Source organism: Schistocerca serialis, chromosome 1, assembly GCF_023864345.2.
Source record: "Schistocerca serialis cubense isolate TAMUIC-IGC-003099 chromosome 1, iqSchSeri2.2, whole genome shotgun sequence".
NCBI lineage: Eukaryota > Metazoa > Arthropoda > Insecta > Orthoptera > Acrididae > Schistocerca > Schistocerca serialis.
Window position 1 is genome coordinate 783,147,983 of NC_064638.1, and position 17,414 is coordinate 783,165,396.

Below are 17,414 nucleotides of genomic sequence, written 5' to 3' on the forward strand. Positions count from 1 at the left end.
AGGCTCAGTTGCAGAAGAGGTCATCAATGTTCTGCTGCACAAGTGTCGGCGGTATTGATTCCAGCTTCTGTCATTGCTCAGGTCACATTGAGATAACAATTCGCCAATCTTTTGCATCAATAGATCTACCTTGAGTGCTAAGGTATCATAAGCTGCATGTGAGACAGTTGGCATCACGCTATCACACTGTGCAGTAATTGTGCTCACAGCAGCTGTCGTCATCACATCCTTGATTTTATTTACCAACTCTGCTACTACGTCCAATGGCGTGTCAGACTGGAACACTATAACTGCTTTGACAGGAAGTGGCAAACAACAGCTCCATGTTGTGGGCAGCAAGCCATCTGGAATGGCTTCTATGTCTACTCTGCTCATTAGGTCCCACCAGGATCTTCCTGAACATACATTCAAAGAAAGACTGCATGAATGGTTTATTGCCCACCCGTTCTATGATATCAATGAATTCTTCAACTGTAAAATGCAGTAATCCAACAGATGACCCACTGTACATTTATTGTAATATAAGCTAAAATATTTCAGTAGTCAATACCTTATCACACTGCATTATAAATTGGAACTTCATTTGACGTTGTCAATTGCTGTAATGGCCTAAAGACATAAAATCTTTATTATTATTATTATTAGTACTGTGAAGGTTTTCTGTTGCCAATAGCTTACTGAGTGAGAACCTGATGGAATCGCTCTTCCTGCAGTGCTGACACTTGCCAAATGAATTCTGCTTTAAGACAGTCATAATAGTTAGCCTCTGGTTGTGAGGTAATTATATCTTGCACTTCTGCAGCATACTAGTGATCTAATTGGCATTCACTAAAATTTCAGAATAGAAAAAACTGGCCTCCACCTGTGCAAACCACAAAGCTGGATTATGTGGCCAGAAAGGTGGTAGTCTCACAGCCAATCATAACATGGTGGGATTCACATCAGTCATTCTGCAAATCTCTTCCATAAGTGCTCGGTAATCCAATGAGACTGCACAAATAAATCACGTCAGGTCACTACTTTGTCAGTACAAATTGTGCAGACTATTGTTCGACCAGTAGAACCTGTGTGTACTTAATACAGCAGAGCTAGACTACACAAAAACTCCCTCAAACAATTAATGTTAGCTTTATTTAACACAGCCAATGGCCTTGCTGCAGTGGTAACACCGGTTCCCGTCAGATCACCAAAGTTAAGCACTGTTGGGCTGGGCTAGCACTTGGATGGGTGACCATCCGGTCTGCCGAGTGCTGTTGGCAAGCGGGGTGCACTCAGCCCTTGTAAGGCAAACTGAGGAGCTACTTGATTGAGAAGTAGCGGCTCTGGTCTCGGAAACTGACATATGACATACAGCCGGGAGAGCGGTGCGCTGACCACATACCCCTCCATACCCGCATCCAGTGACGCCTATGGGCTGAGGACGACACGGCAGCCTGTCGGTACCGTTGGGCCTTCATGGTCTGTTTAGGAGGAGGTTTTTTTTTTTTTTTTTTTTTTTTTTTTTTTTTTTTTTTTTTTTGAGATTGTAAATAACTTAACATGCAGGGAACAAACATCAGATCTGTCTCATTACTATACATGGACTAACTACATGTATGGAAGATAGAAAAATATAAAAAGTATAAGCAAAGAATAACAAAACCAAAACACATTTATATAAAACACAGCACCTCTGGTGGCTGGTGTGAAATGTTTAACGGTGCAGTTGTTCGTAAACACATGTGCACAGTATGTGCAACACAACTCTATGTAAAGCTAACTTATCAAAATAATGAGCAGCTCCTAACAACTAAATCAAACTTCAGGCCACTTCAATGTGGCAGGCCTCAAGGAAGCATACTAGGGCCTTTTCTGGTCCTTGTATATGTAAATAACTTATTTGAACCCCAAAATTGCATAGTTGTAAGCTATGCCAATGACATATCCTTCATCAACTGTGGCAGTGACATGCAGTCTGCAGCTAACAGTACCGAGATCAGTTTCAATACTCTGTCTGCATACCTTACAGCAAACAAGCTTCTTGTAAATAAAGACAAAATGGTAATAATGAAGTTCATCCACAGTTATAATGCTGCCATAACTGATACTGTATTTATATCCCCATTGGGTCTTGCATACGCAAATTCACATAAATTTTTGGGCATCGTTGTTGATGGACAATTATCATGGAAAGAACATGTAATATTTGCAAGAAAATCAGTAGATATGTGTATCTACTGAAATGGGTCTCAGCATTCTTGGACCATGATACTTTAAGGCAAATATATTTTGGGTTAATTCATCTGCACCTTCAGTATGGTATTGAGTATGGGGTGGGGCATCAGCAGTTCATATAGATAGACTTTTTAGATTACAAAAAAAGGCAGTAAGAATGGTAGCCAAGGTAAAGAAGAGAGAGTCTTGTAGAGACATCTTTAGAAAATATAAAATTCTTATGGTATACTCCATGTATATACTGCAGACAGTCATGTTTGTGAAACAAAATCCTGAATTTAATATGAGAAACAGTAATGTACACAACTATGATACATGAAGAAGGGAAAATTTTCATAGAATTGTGACCAATAAAGAGGCAACGGACCACAGCCCACACAGAATGGGAGCAATTTTCTACAATGCACTACCCTGTGAACTCAAGAAAGTAAATCTAGATATGCTAAAGAGTAGACTGAAGCAATTATTAATAGAGAAGTGTTGTTACTCTATAGAGGACTTTAAATTGTAGTGCCATCTTGGAAAACAGTGTGTATAGACAATGTCTCCGATCTATCAGTGGTATGAGAGAATGTAATTATACACTGTATTATGTGTACTGTACTATTATAAATATAAGCTAAATCGTGTTACACTATAGAGGAATCCACTTGTAGTGCCCTTTTGCAAAATAATGTGTACAGACATGTGTCTGATCCATATGTTGTTATGAAAAAATGTAAATATTTTACTGTATATGTGTAATGTAATCTAAATTTTCCTGACAATGTCCGAAATCTTTTTGTTATATGGACAGAAAATAAATAAATAAATGTAACTGCATGATGTCACCACATTTACAATTGGTCAGTATGTAATAGATTAACATTGAACGTAAATTTAAAAAAAAAACAGTAAGTACTTCAGCATAAAGAGGGAAAATAATTCTGGTGCTTTAAGCAGAGATGATAAATGTATAGTTTTTGTAACAAACTTGAAGTTTTAGGGATGAACATTAATTGTCAATTAACATGGAACGAACACATAAAGATGTTGCCAAAAAGAATGCCATTGAGATTTTTTGCTCTTAGTGTTCTGTCATTTTTTTGTAGCAGCCAATATCATCTGGTGTCATACTGTTCCTACATACATGCAGTTCTTAGCTACAGGATTATTTTCTGGGGATCGAAGATGCAAAGCGTGGACACAATTTTTAAACTGCAGAAAAATGCTGTGAGAAGAATAATTAGAAGTAGTTGTACGTTCATTCCTATGAATCATTTAAAAAACTGGGCAACCTTACTGCATCAAGTAAGTGCATTTACTAATGTACTTCACCAATAGTTCTACACATAAACTTGGAACAAGAGCCAGTTTCAAATTGTATTCACCAAGAAAAAATAAACAAAAACTCAAAACAACATTTTTTATCGGGGAATAAAATTGTATAATAAATTGCCCAAGCAGATGGCAAAAGGTTACTAAAATACATCTCTTTAAAAAGGCCGGCCAACTATTCTTCTAAGTAATGCATACTACACTATCAAATATTACTTATAGAACTCAGAGTAGTGGTTAATAATGTTAGGGGATAACATAATACTTTTTCACATTTCAATGCTTTTGCAATAAAATCATGTAGCAAGATATCTGGTGCTTGATACAAATACCTTGTCATTCTCACTCACAAATGCAGTAGCAGTAGCGTCATAACACGCTACTGCTACTGCATTTGTAGAATACATTATCGGTTCGTGTAAGCATGTTATAGTGCGTGACCTTGATTCGGACTTAGTCTCTGGCACTGTATGCGTCTCACTGTGTGTGACCTTGATTCGGACTTAGAATTTTTCGCTGCCTCAGAGCGTGCCTTATATTTACTTGACCCGTGTTGCAGAAGAATTCACTTCCGGTCTGTGTTATTCTTATGGAGATTTAGCGCTCTTATCATTTAATTCTATCAAAGCACACTTCCGGTTTTTAATGAGCGCTGATAAGGACTCCCGCCGCGTTGCTCGCGGCTTGCAGTCACTCGGCCAGCAGCAGCCTACGGTGCCACACAACACGGGTCCTAGTATTACAAGACCCGTGTTGCACTCAGTTTTTCAGGTGGACTGAGGGGAAGACATAAAGGCATGTACAGGACATAGTGTTATGTTTACGGGCTTGTAGTCATTTTTCCAAATGAAATGGAGTTAGCTCAAGAGTTATAGCACTCGTCTGTGATTCAGGAGTCACCAGTGGGCATCATTGATGCATGCAGCATGAAGAGCAAAACTGTTAGTTACCTGGAGCAAATTGTGTGTATATCAAAGTACTTTGTATGACAGGTTCCAACTGAATGAGGTTGTGCTGTTGTTAAGACACTGACCACATATTTGATAGGATAAAGTTTCTATCCGGTCATCCTGATTTACATTTCTGTGTTTTGCTAAATAATTTCAGGCAAATACCAGGATTGTCCCTTCATCAGTGCAATGGTGAACTACCTGTCCAATCCTCATAAAAGCATTCTCATATATTCTTTGTGTGTATGTATTTCTGAGCTATTTATTTCCATTGATAAATCCTATACCATTGTCAGATGATCTCTGAATGAATGAATAAATAAATAAAATTAATAAAGCTGGGAATGTCAGGAATAGATGACGTGTGATGTATTTCAGAAATGGAAATGAGAACATCACCTCTGGTCTCCTCCCTCCCCCTCCCCTACATACTTCATTCCTTTGGTTGCAGGAGCAGGTACAAAAAATTTTACTGCAGAGAAAAGTGAAAGAGACTACGAACATATCATACGCATAGCTAGTGCCAATGATTCAAAAGATGAGGCACAAAATTACTTAAAAAGTCTGAAAAAATTCTTAGGAGGTAATAAATATTGGAACACAATCGAAACAGTTCAACTTCATAGGTACAACCAAATGTACAATTTGTGTCAGTAAGGAGATATGAAAAACAAACATTAAAATGAAACTGATGTGTGCTTCTTTTGAAAAATGTAGAATAGTAGATATACGCAAAATGGACAGATGTTTATATACTAAACATAGAATGCAGCAAAATTACAAAGGATAAACAGGATAAACAAAATTCTTCATGAAAAAGGCAATAGGTATATATTTTTAGAGTAAACGGTAGAAAATTAACCACTACAAGTGATTGTGTTACTTTAGGAAACAAATTTAAAATAACTTACCAGAATGTTCAGTATATAATAAATAAAGATGAGCATTTGGGCAATACCTAAATGAACCTTAACCACATTTCTTCATGAGTGGATTCGGCTGCAAAGAAGATGAATCATACGGACATATAAATAACTACAAACTGTTAAACTCATTCCATAGAAAGATACAGAAATCTACATATGTACTCAAATCACTCTGAAGTATATGGCAGTATTGTACCAGTTATTAGGGCTTTCTCCTGTTCCACTCACATATGGATCACAGGAAGAATGATTGCTTAAATCTTTCTGACTTGTCTTGTCTTTCACAATTCCTATTGAAGCAATAGGCAAATGTAATATATTCCTAGTTTCATCACGTACAGTTGGGTCTAGAAACTTACCAAATAGGTTTTCACAGGATAGTTTGTGCCTATCTGCCAGTACTGTCATTGCAGTTCTTTCAGCGTCTTAGTGTCAGTATCCCATGGGTCAAACAAACCTGTGATCAGTCATGCTGCCCTTTTCTGTATCCATTCAGTATCCCCTGTTAGTCCTATTTGGTATAGGTCCCACACTTGAGCAATATTCTGAGCTGGGTCACATAAGTGTCTTGTATGTATTGTGAAACTGGGTGATTTTGGACACTGGGGAGATTTTGAACAGTCTATTTTATTTGAACTTTCCTGCTGCATAGCAACAAATTGCCCCTAATTTTCACTCCCACACACCACTTATCAGAACCAAAATACATTAATATAGGGGTTCTGCAAGGTAGCATATTAGGACCAATACTAATCCTGATATACATCAATGACTTTCCCAGTAGTGTTACTCATGGTGAAAAAACTCTCTTCGCTGATGACAGCAACATTATAGTCACTGAGGAAACAAGAGAACTACTTGCAGAGAAAGCAAATGAAGCTCTCAAGGAAGTTTACAGTTGGTCAATAAGTTATAAAGTGACATTGAACATAAAGAAAACTAATGCCATGAATTTCAGTTTGAAGAGGGTAAATTACAATGTTAAATTAAATGTAGATGGCATCTCTATAGACTGTGTAACAAATGCAAAATTTCTAGGAATGAATATTGATTCTCAGTTGAAGTGGTGTGAACACACAAAGGTGCCGGTACTTGCAAACAGAATGTCATCAGCATGTTATGCCCTTAGAATCCTATCATCATTATGTAACATGCAGTGTCTTTTTGTTACATACTATTCATATGTACACTCAATTCTTAGCAACAGCATACTTTTTTGGAAAATGCACAAAATATGAACACAATTTTCAAATTCCAGAAAAGAGCCATAAGAACCATAACCAAAAATGGCAGCTGAGCTCATTGAAAAGATCTGTTCAAAACACTGGGGATTTTAACTGCTCTGTGTGAATACATTTACCAGTCAGTTGTACACATAAAAAATAACGTTGGTAATTACTACACAAACAGTTTTGTCCATGACTATCGAACAAGAGCTAGAGCCATCTTACATTTGCCAAGAAAAAATAGACATAAAATTCAAAACAACATTTTCTACCAAGGAATAAAACTGTACAATAAATTACCAAAATAGATAAAAGAAATTGCAAAAGAAAACTTATATAAAAAGGCAGCTAAAAAGTACCTGTTATGCAATACATTTTATACATTGAAGGATTACTTACATAAAATAGAGTAGGAGTTTGGTAAAAAATGTTATACAAATAAATAATAACAATGATTATAAAACATCCAACATTCCACGTAACTTCCACATAACACTTTCACATAATGTTTTTTCCTTCTTTTTTCCTTTTCTAGGAAAACTTACCACCAAGCTATGTATTGCACAATACTAACACCTCTTCCTCTTTCTGAGCTCAACATCTTGCTTATTATAGAGGGATGCTGACTCAGTTTTTGAGGATAGCAAATGGGAAGTTGTGGTACAGAAAATTGTGTGTGTGTAGTGAGTGAAGTGTTATGGAACAATGTGTGTATAGTGTGTGCAGTGACTGATAGTGAGATATGAGTGAACAGTGTGGCATTACATTATTTAATAAGTTATTTGTAAAAAAGTGTTGTATACCAGGAGTAAATCTAATGATTGTCTCTAACTAGAAGTCTGTAAATGTATGTGTATATGAATTAGCTTATTTTAAAATTAGTCTAAAATTGTAAATACTTTGACATGTCCTATATCCTTGTAAAAAGAGATCTCTACTACTACTACTACTAGTAGTACCACTACCACTACTAGAATTATTTTAAGTGTGACATTGTATTTCCTTTGTTCCATAACTTTTATTTTGTATCAAATGAGTCTCGTTGCTGAAAGTTTACTCAGTATCATCAAGGGGAAAATTTCTATTGTTGAGACCAGCAGAAAAATATTATAACTGCAGTTGTCAACGAGATCAGTAGACTATGAGATTGAGACAATTGCTGTCCAAGCTTGTCAAGTTTTTCGTGTAAAATTATAAAATACCAATAGTTTTTACAAAATTGTGTACTGCCTAGGATGATTTTGGACAATGTCAAAAATGTATAAAAGCAAGAAAGGTGCTAAAATACAGTGTGATTATGATCCGAAACTAATAGATAAAGCAGCCATGATATTTAGTACAGAAAATTATCTTATAGAAAAATGAGTGACTTGTGTGGCATACCTAGGTTGACTCTACAAAATAAAGTATGGGAAATACTTCCGAAAAAATTAGGAAAACAGCCAGTACTAAATGGGGATAAAGAAGAAATTTAGAACCAAAATATCTTGAGGGGTGTACATTCAGGATTTCCATTCACTATACTTGATATTAGATATTTAGTGACAGACTACCTTCATAACTGTGGCTGAAAAGAGAAGACATTTTCTAGCAGTTTACCAGAAGAAGAAGAAGGGTGCATTTATTCCTCAGACAACCTTCAGAAGATATCTCCATTCAACTAAGTGAAAATATTAAAAGAGCTCACAGCAAAGAGAGCAAAGTTACAGTTAAAATGTGGGTGGCAAGAAGATGGTTCATAGGAAACATATTTCAATAGGAGTACGAGTAGATGGTTTGATCTACTGATATTTGAAGACTAGTTCTTTACACAGTCACTTTGCCCTATTTGAAGAAGCAAAATGGGCTAACAATGATGATTAGAGACAACTTATCCAGTCACATGTCTTTAAGTGTTATTGAAGAGTGTGAGTGGAATGATATTTCATACCTTCTTCTTCCCTGTAATAATACCCACCTTCTCCAGTTGTTGGATGTAGGCTTCTTGAGACCGATGAAAACTGCATGGCAAGCTGTATTAATTAAATGGAAAAAATACTCTCATGGGACCATTTCCAAGGATGGTTTTCCATCTCTTCTGAAGCATTCACTAAGATTTCATGTGTCACACCATTTGATAAAGGTCTTGTCTTACAGAAACTGCCTAATGATAAGGAGAGTTGGCAAAGTAATGCAGAGGCATGAACTTCCAGGTTTGAAGAAGTACTCAAAGAAATTTGATATCCTCCAAATATACTTGCTAGTTCTCATGGCTGCAAATTAGACATTCCCCCTGGGAAATCAGTTATGGGCCACGACTTCCAGGAATATGAAAACAGTGTGAAAACAAGTGATAGTGCTTCTAGCAGCAGTGAAAGTGAAAATGGCCCATCAGACAATGAAGTTTCATTGATGAAAGAAGAGGCTTGTCTTGTTGCAGACTATAAATACACATCCGTGAACAAGGAGTGCACGAAGCAGTATGTTGGAGTGGCCACAAATGTTGGTTCACGGGAAGTATGTATGAAATTCTTGTACACACACAACAACAGAAATGTTTTTGTTTTTCCCAATGTCCCTGATGAGGACACAAAACCAAAAGAACAAGTTTTGTGAGTATTTCCTGCAACAGCTGAGAAGAGAATGATGTTTATTTTTAGAGAAGATATGCTTTAGACTTATAAGTCATCGTAACTTTATGGCCAATGATTGAAGTGTTTGAAAATTAATTTTGAATGTTGAGTAAGAAAACTGACTTTGATCTTTTAGTACAATTTTTTTGCTTTGTTTCTATTCTTAATATTTCAATTTAGAACTTTAAAAGTTTGTAATTTAACTTGTTAAAAAATTGACCTTTAATATATAAAATTCGTTACCACAATCCTTGTCACTTATTTGTAGTGATGGACATTCTTAAAATGTGTTAAAAGTCACTAAAATCAAATGGAAGAATGCAGATTTTTTTCTTAGGAAACCTCAAATTACATCTGATTTCCATCCCATATACATTGTAACTTTGGATAAAGATTCAAGAAATGCATGTACATACAATCATCCCAATCCATGTGATGATTTTGGCCACTTTATTTGTCTGTCTCAGGCAAATGTAGGTACACACAGTAGTTACAGCAGCTGCCAGGATAATAGCTCATCCTCTTTGCTCAATAATTAATAAATCACTCGAAGAAGTCCACTTTCTAGATGTCCTAAGGTATGCAGAGATAAGCCTTTGTTTAAAAAAAGCTCAAGAGAAGATATGGGGAACTACCACCCAATTTTTTCAAAAATATTTGAAAAAGAGGTGTCACACAAACTTAAAAAAATATAGAGAAATAAAACATAATTTCAGTTAATCAATATGGGTTTCAAAAACGCAAGTGTACAATAGAGGCCATAAATGATATTGTGAAAAAAATCACTTCTGCCTTAAACAAGTCAAGAAAAGTTGGAGGATTATTCTGTGACCTTATGGAAACATTTGATTGTGTAATCCATCATTTGCTCCTGTATAAAATAGAAAGATATAAAATTGAATATTGGGAAAACACATTTGCTGCTGTTTAAAACTAAAAATTGTAAGGTAAAAGAATTCCACATTAGTCGTAGAAACCAAGAACTGAAAGAAGCAGACTGTGTTAAATTTTTAGGCATGCATTTGGACCAAAATCTATCCTGGTCTTCACACATAAAGTATTTAGCAAATAAATTTAACAGCCTGACATTTGCAATGAAGATTCTGTCATATTCAACTAGCATGGAGACAAGAAAAATAGTTTACCACAGCTACTTTGAATCAGTTATAAGGTTTTTTTGGGGAGGCACAAGCAAAATTACTAGAAATAAAATTACAAAAATCAATTGTTAGAAATATAGCTAATGCAAAACTGAAAGTATCCTGTCAGCCACTGTTAAGAAATTTAGAAGTATTAACTGCTCCATGTTCATACATTTATGATCTGATTATTTTTGTATACTCTAACTCCAAGTTATTCATAGACAATAACTTTAAACATCAATACAGTACTAGGAACAAGGAGAATTTCATGTTTCCCGCTCAAAGATTAAAGATGTTTGCATTAAAATTTACAACATTCTAAAAAAGAAAAAAAATTCTCAGAATGGAGATGGGGCAAATAAAGCAAAAACTATGACAATTGTTAGTACACAAATGTTATTATTCCTTAGAAGAAATTCTTAATGATAATGAGACAATCTGCGCAAGAAAGCTAGTGTTTTGTTAATTAAGCTTAGAAGTTTTATGTCTAATAAATGACTGTATTAATTATTCTCTCTTTTTCCAGCAATACTGTTGTTAGGCTACACACAGTCTCTGTAAATTATAAATTAATAATTATTGTTCCTGTAATATACATAAATTGTAATCGCATTATTGATGAGTCCCCTGTACATTAAATCTTATGATTTAACTCTGTATGTTATAGGACAATAAAAATTCTGATTCTGATTCTGACTTTCTGTTTTTAGCATATTTTATTCACTACACAAATGCCTCATCCCTTCTTTAACAAACAATGCTATATAACATAATCTATGCATGTTATGGTGAAAATAACCTCAAAATTATGTGAAATCACCCCATTTGATGGTAGTCTCCTTTATAACTGATTAAATTTCCATAGCATTTCACCACTGAACCACATCTGTCACCTGCTCTACATACGACTGAGACAATGTGATCATTCCATTTCATATCACTACAAATTGCTACATCCAAGTTTTTGCATGAGTTGACTAATTTCAATTGTGTCTTATTTATGTTATAGTCACAGGAAACTAAGTTGTCAATATTCGCACCACTTTGAAATCTTATCAAGATCTGACTGAATATTTGTGCAGCTTCTTTCACAGGGTACCCCTTTACAGACTACTGCATCATCTGTGAAAAGTCTGAGGTAACTGTTAATATTGTCTGCAAAGTTATTAATATACAACACGGTGGGGCAGACAGCTATAGCAGAAGTAATACAGAATGTGAAAAAGTGAAATTAATTGATGACCTGAGGACCAAAATGGCACTTGCAGTTGTAGCAATAAACTTAAAACTAGGGAAAACAGCCTTGTTATAGCAATCCTTTATAAGTTTCCTGAAAGCAGTACTGAAGGAGTTTTTAATTGACTAGAGAAATTACTGGAGAAGGCATTAGCAAACAAAAAATACATGCTGTTTGCTGAAAACATCAATACAGACACATAAATAATAATGTTAATTATCTGTGTTATGATGATTTATTATAGTGTTATGATTATAATCACATAAACTTAGCTTCCATAAGAATTACTATAGGTATGGTACAAAAAAATGCACTGATTAAGTTCTCATGGACGTGGGAGGTTAGATTAGATTAGATTAGATTAGTACTTGTTCCATAGATAATGAATACGACACTTTGTAATGATGTGGAACGTGTTAGAGAAAGTACATTTAACCTTAAAAAACTACAAATCTGACTACTGATACCTTACCATGGAAATTTATGTAGGGAATGCAGACATCATAAAAACTGACATGTTTATATACAAAATAAAATTCAGTTATAATTAATCGAAGAGAGTATTAGAGAATGAAAAATGGAACCAGTATACAATGCAACTGATATTAATGAGAAATGGGAAAGTCCTATAACTTATTCAATAAAACTTTAAACTAAATGTGTTCTGCAGTAAAAGAATTAAATAAAGTTATAAATCATGAAACTGAGAAGTTCCCTCCTGAAATCATTGAACTGAAAGAGAACATGAAAAATTGTTTTGTATGATTAAGAAATACTAAATTATAACATGTTTTAACAAAATGCAAACTATTCAGGAAAAAATAGAGACACTCTTTGACTAACCTGAAAGCAAAGTATTAGTAAAACAGCCTGGGAAATAATCTATAAATATATAGTGTGGAAGAAGGCATATCATGAACACAAATGCATTAAGTTAAAAGAAAACAATGATATAACATATTACCCAAAAGAAGTGTGTGAGTAATTCATACCAAAGCTCAGTACAATTGAAATGTGTGTCTGGGCTTCCAGTTTTAATATTAAAAACACTTGCCAATCATGTTTTCATCCATTGTATTACACAGATGGATCTCCAAGCTGTCATTTCAAAACTTTGAGTTAAAATGTCTTGCAGATGGGATGATATTTAATCTAAGTTAGTAAAGGACTGCACGAAGAAAATTAGTTAAGTTGTGACACACCTAAAAAATGCCTCCCTCTACCACACAGAATTCCGTGGGGGACAGTTACTGAGATGATAGGAAATCTCACTGCATCATCTTTGATGGCCAAACTATGCGTGCGCTTGTCAACAATTGCCTTCTTTTTCTGTAATTTCAAATACTTATTGTCACCAGCTAAAGAAGAAATTCCATGACACAAAAGCAATTTTGCTGAAGGAACTGACAGGAATATATATCACAAGAATAACTGTCGATGACAGAACACAGTCCTTCAAATTTTTTTGTTTAACAGAATGTAGTACTGATGTTATTCTCAGATGGAACTTCTTGCAGGCATCACAAGCAGTCATAGACTGTGGAAGATCAGAGCCCCAGACTGACAAAGCTGGCCTAATAACATACATAACGAAGATTGCTCTGAGCAGTTGTTGGCCATTGAAGTTGTTGTTATCTCACCATCATCAGTGAGATGAGTCCCAGTTGTCACACAAAATGCTTATTTAAACTGTGAAGCTTCAGTCAGTTGCGTGAAGCTACTCAGCCTCGCAAAAGAAATCTGCATGCCAGAGACAATCATAAGCACTGAAGCTGATCAAGAACGATATTTTGCCCCACTAAATGTCATGAGCAACCACACCCCACCCCTAAAAATGTGTGCATAGGGACAGCCAAATTAGTACGGAAAGTGCAGTTTAGTTTCATTTCTGAAGAATCATGCTCTGCTGTCACTACAGACAATGCAGGGGAGCAAGTTACAATTGAACTGCCAACAGGATCTGTCATGCCTGAAGAATAATGTTAGCAAGTGTTAGCATCCAGCACCAATTTTTGGATGGTTTCAGATCTGCAGTGGAGAGGAAACAGACAAACCAGCCCATGGTAAAACATCTTATCAACACTGGGGATCATCCACCAATTCGCCAGTGCTCATGTCGGCTGTGCCAAAACTGCTGCATGTAAATGCCAAATTTTTCTGGAACAAAGTGCAAGAAAGATCTTTCCATGTCCTTAAGGAGATGTTGACACCTTCTCTAGTCCTAGCATCACATGATGAGAATGCTGAGACTGTACTTAACATCAGTGATAGCAGTTATGGGATAGGTGCAATTCTAGTGCAAATTCAGGAAGGTGCTTAAAATGTGATAGCTTATGGTTCCAGAATGCTCCCCTAGTCTGTGAGGAACTACTCTAAAGCTGAGAAGGACTGCCTGGCAATAGTTTGGGCCATCAACAAGTTCCGGCCATATTTATTTGGCAAATTATTCACTGTTGTGATGGATCATCATCCCCTATGATGGCTAACTAACCTGAAGGAACCTTCAGTTTGACTGGTGAGATGGGCACTGAGGCCACTGGAGTGTGATGTTACAGTGATACAAAAAAGTAGAACCAAACTCAAGGATGCTGACTGCCTTTCAAAGAATCCTCTAACAGAACACAGCAGTGTGGGTGATATCTCAGTAACCACAGCATTAAATGACACTGTTGATGAACAGAGGGAAGGTCCAGCATGGCTGAAAACCGCAGAAGCCTTGAAGAAGGAGGAACTAACTACAGGAGAATTTCAATTAATAAATGGGATGTTGTATAAGAGAACATATGATATAATGAGGTGGAAGTGGTTGCTCATCATCCCAGTTCATCTATGAGTAGCCATCCTGAAGTGTGTCCATGGCTTCAACATATTGTCACCAGAGATTCATGAAGACTCTATACAGAACCAGATGCAGGTGTCATTGGCCAGGTCTTCACTGATCCATTAGACACTATGTGAGCCCGGTAAGAAATGCCACCAACAGATGCATCATCTGTGGAATGTCCAGTATCAATTCCACCTGCTGCAGAAACATTCCACAAAACTGGAATCAACTTCTTGGGGAAGTTCCTGAATTCGGCAAATGGGTTATGGATGGATAATAGTTTATACTGACTACCTTGCCCGCTATGCTGTCACAGGAGCTATGCCAAATGCTGAAGCTCCAGAAGTTGCAAATTCCTTGTAGAATGTGTCAGTTCAGAGAGATGAACCCATTATGTATTTATTTCTGATCGCAGAATCATTTTCATCATCATTGGCTCACAAGTCGCCGAAGTGGCATCAACTAAAGAGACTTGCAATACAGTGGCTAAACCCTGAAGGGGATATCCCGGCCAATAAAAGCCATATGATCATTTCATTTCACTTTTGATCAAGGAAAAGTTTTTCTGTTGAGGCTAGTATCAAAGGTAATTTCATGTTGTGATGTCAGCCACAGGATGACAACTGCCTATCACCCATAGACAAGTGGCCTCACAAAATGCTTTAAAAAGATATTGGCAGATATGCTCTCATTGTACAATGATGTCAAACAGAGATATTAAGATACAATACTGCATGTAGTGACATTCGTATAGAACATGGCAAAAGAAGATGCTACAGAATTCACGGAATTTTTTCTCCACAGTCAGAAGATCAAAACAACAATAGATACACTATTTCCATTTCAACTGGATGATATTACTCATCACCAGGACCAAAGAAGCAAGACAGCTGGCTCACATATGGACCCTGGCTGCCCTTGAGGAAGTTCGTGTGTGCTATAATGCCAATCACTGGCCTGTGAGATACAGCCTGGGACATCTGGTATCTATTTTTATGCCTATGCAGAACGTGGGCCTATTGGAAAAATTACTGCACCACTAATTTGGGTTGTATCAAATCCTTCACTTCTTATCATACATCATGTATTAAGCTGAGCATTATGACTCGTCATCAAGAAAACAAAATCACAAAGACACCATCCATGCTCTCTGTGTGAAGCCCTACCATAAACATGAGATGCAGATAAGTGGTGCGGATGGATTATGACTCTTCATCAAGAAAACAAAATCACAAAGACATCATCCATGCTCTCTGTATGAAGCCCTACCATAAACATGAGATGCAGATAAGTGGTGCGGATGGATTATGACTCTTCATCAAGAAAACAAAATCACAAAGACATCATCTATGCTCTCTGTATGAAGTCCTACCATAATCATGAGATGCAGATAAGTGGTACGGCCTTCTCATTCAGGAAACTGAACACCTCCTCAATGATCATGAAGCTTTCTTCAGAGGGAGTAACCTTTGATGCTCATCATGGTGAAGAGGATGTGACAAGATGACCAGAACAAGATGATCTGCTAACACAGCCATTCAAAGGATTATTTACAAGGCCTAGGTCCAGGTTGGTATAGTCAGTTTCCATAAGAACTTCTAGAACAGCAGGCTGCTGTTTCACCAAGAAAGAGAGAAATGTCAAGAGCTGTGGTTTGTGCAGCATGGCATAGTGGTTAGCATCCAAGGCTGGCATGCTGTAGATTGCAAATTTGAACTGCCCCACCAGTATTATTTATTATTTAGTATTTATAATTTCTCAAATATTCACAAAATACATTTGCAATCTATACTTATATATAAAGGGGCAATATTATTAGAAAAATATCAAAAATTTCTTGATTAATTTACTTTAAATTTTTACATGATACTTTAATATATGTTTGGATGGACATAGGGTATATATATTTTTTTAAGAACAATGTACAGGCTTTCACTTAAAACTGACTGCAAGGAAGAATATGTTGTGCTGTGTTCTGAAAATGTGCAGTTTCACTTTTTTTTATCACACTTGGTTTTGACTGTAATAACAGAGTATTTAAACAATCAGAGAAATTGTTTCCCCCATATACATTGTTTCTCCCTAAATGTAATTTTAAATAAAAATTGCATACACAACAATGTGCAGTTTTGTTTTCTTCCTCACAATTTGTTTTCACAGAAAACTGGAATATTAGGAAAGTTGTATTTACAGCTTATCAACTTATGATTAGAATACTACTATGCAATCTGAATCATCCAAAACTTTGTAATGCTACTCATTCACTGATTAAAAGTACGTGATATAATATCATCGAAGCTAATATCTTCACAGATCCAGCAATTGGAAATGTTTTCTCATACCACACGTACCAATAATCCCAGCTGATTTACCCATTCAGTTTAAGTGACTCAAGGTTTTATTTGTAGTAACGGTAAAGAAGACTCAAGGTCAGACATTCAAATACACTGTAACTGATTTATGATCAGAATGTTTCTCATATTGTCAGTTGTGTGTGTCCTTTCACGAACCGGTAGTTCAGAAAACCTGTTCATACTCTTACCACACAGAAGCCAAAAAAAAAAGTTGTGTATTCTGAGATTTTGTAATTGTATTATGCATAAAAAACTAAAAACTTTAAAGACAAAAAACGAAAACAAACACATCTTTTTCATTTGTATTCTTTACTATTAATTATAGTATCAAATTCCATTCCTTCAAAGTGGGCAAAGCTGCAGTGAGGAGCTGAAATTTGCATTCTGACACAATTCCCAGGGATACCCCAGATTAGAAAATATATCCAATTCCAATACATATTTAGCAACTGCAAAGCATAACTGGGTTCACTAGTGCTTGTATATTTTGGAATACTCAATGTTTGTATAAATAGCAGTCCTCTCTGTACAGGAGTTCATTTCATCAAATATAATCTAGTCAACAAGCTACATATTGTTTCAGGAAAGTTATGTCCACTACAACAGGAACAG

At 35.9% G+C, this 17,414-nt stretch overlaps 1 pseudogene; it reads left to right on the forward strand.

Moving 5' to 3' along the window:
* Nucleotides 1–1,141: 1,141 nt before the first annotated feature.
* Nucleotides 1,142–1,259, forward strand: LOC126425584 (5S ribosomal RNA; annotated as a pseudogene).
* The last annotated feature ends 16,155 nt before the right edge of the window (nt 1,260–17,414 follow it).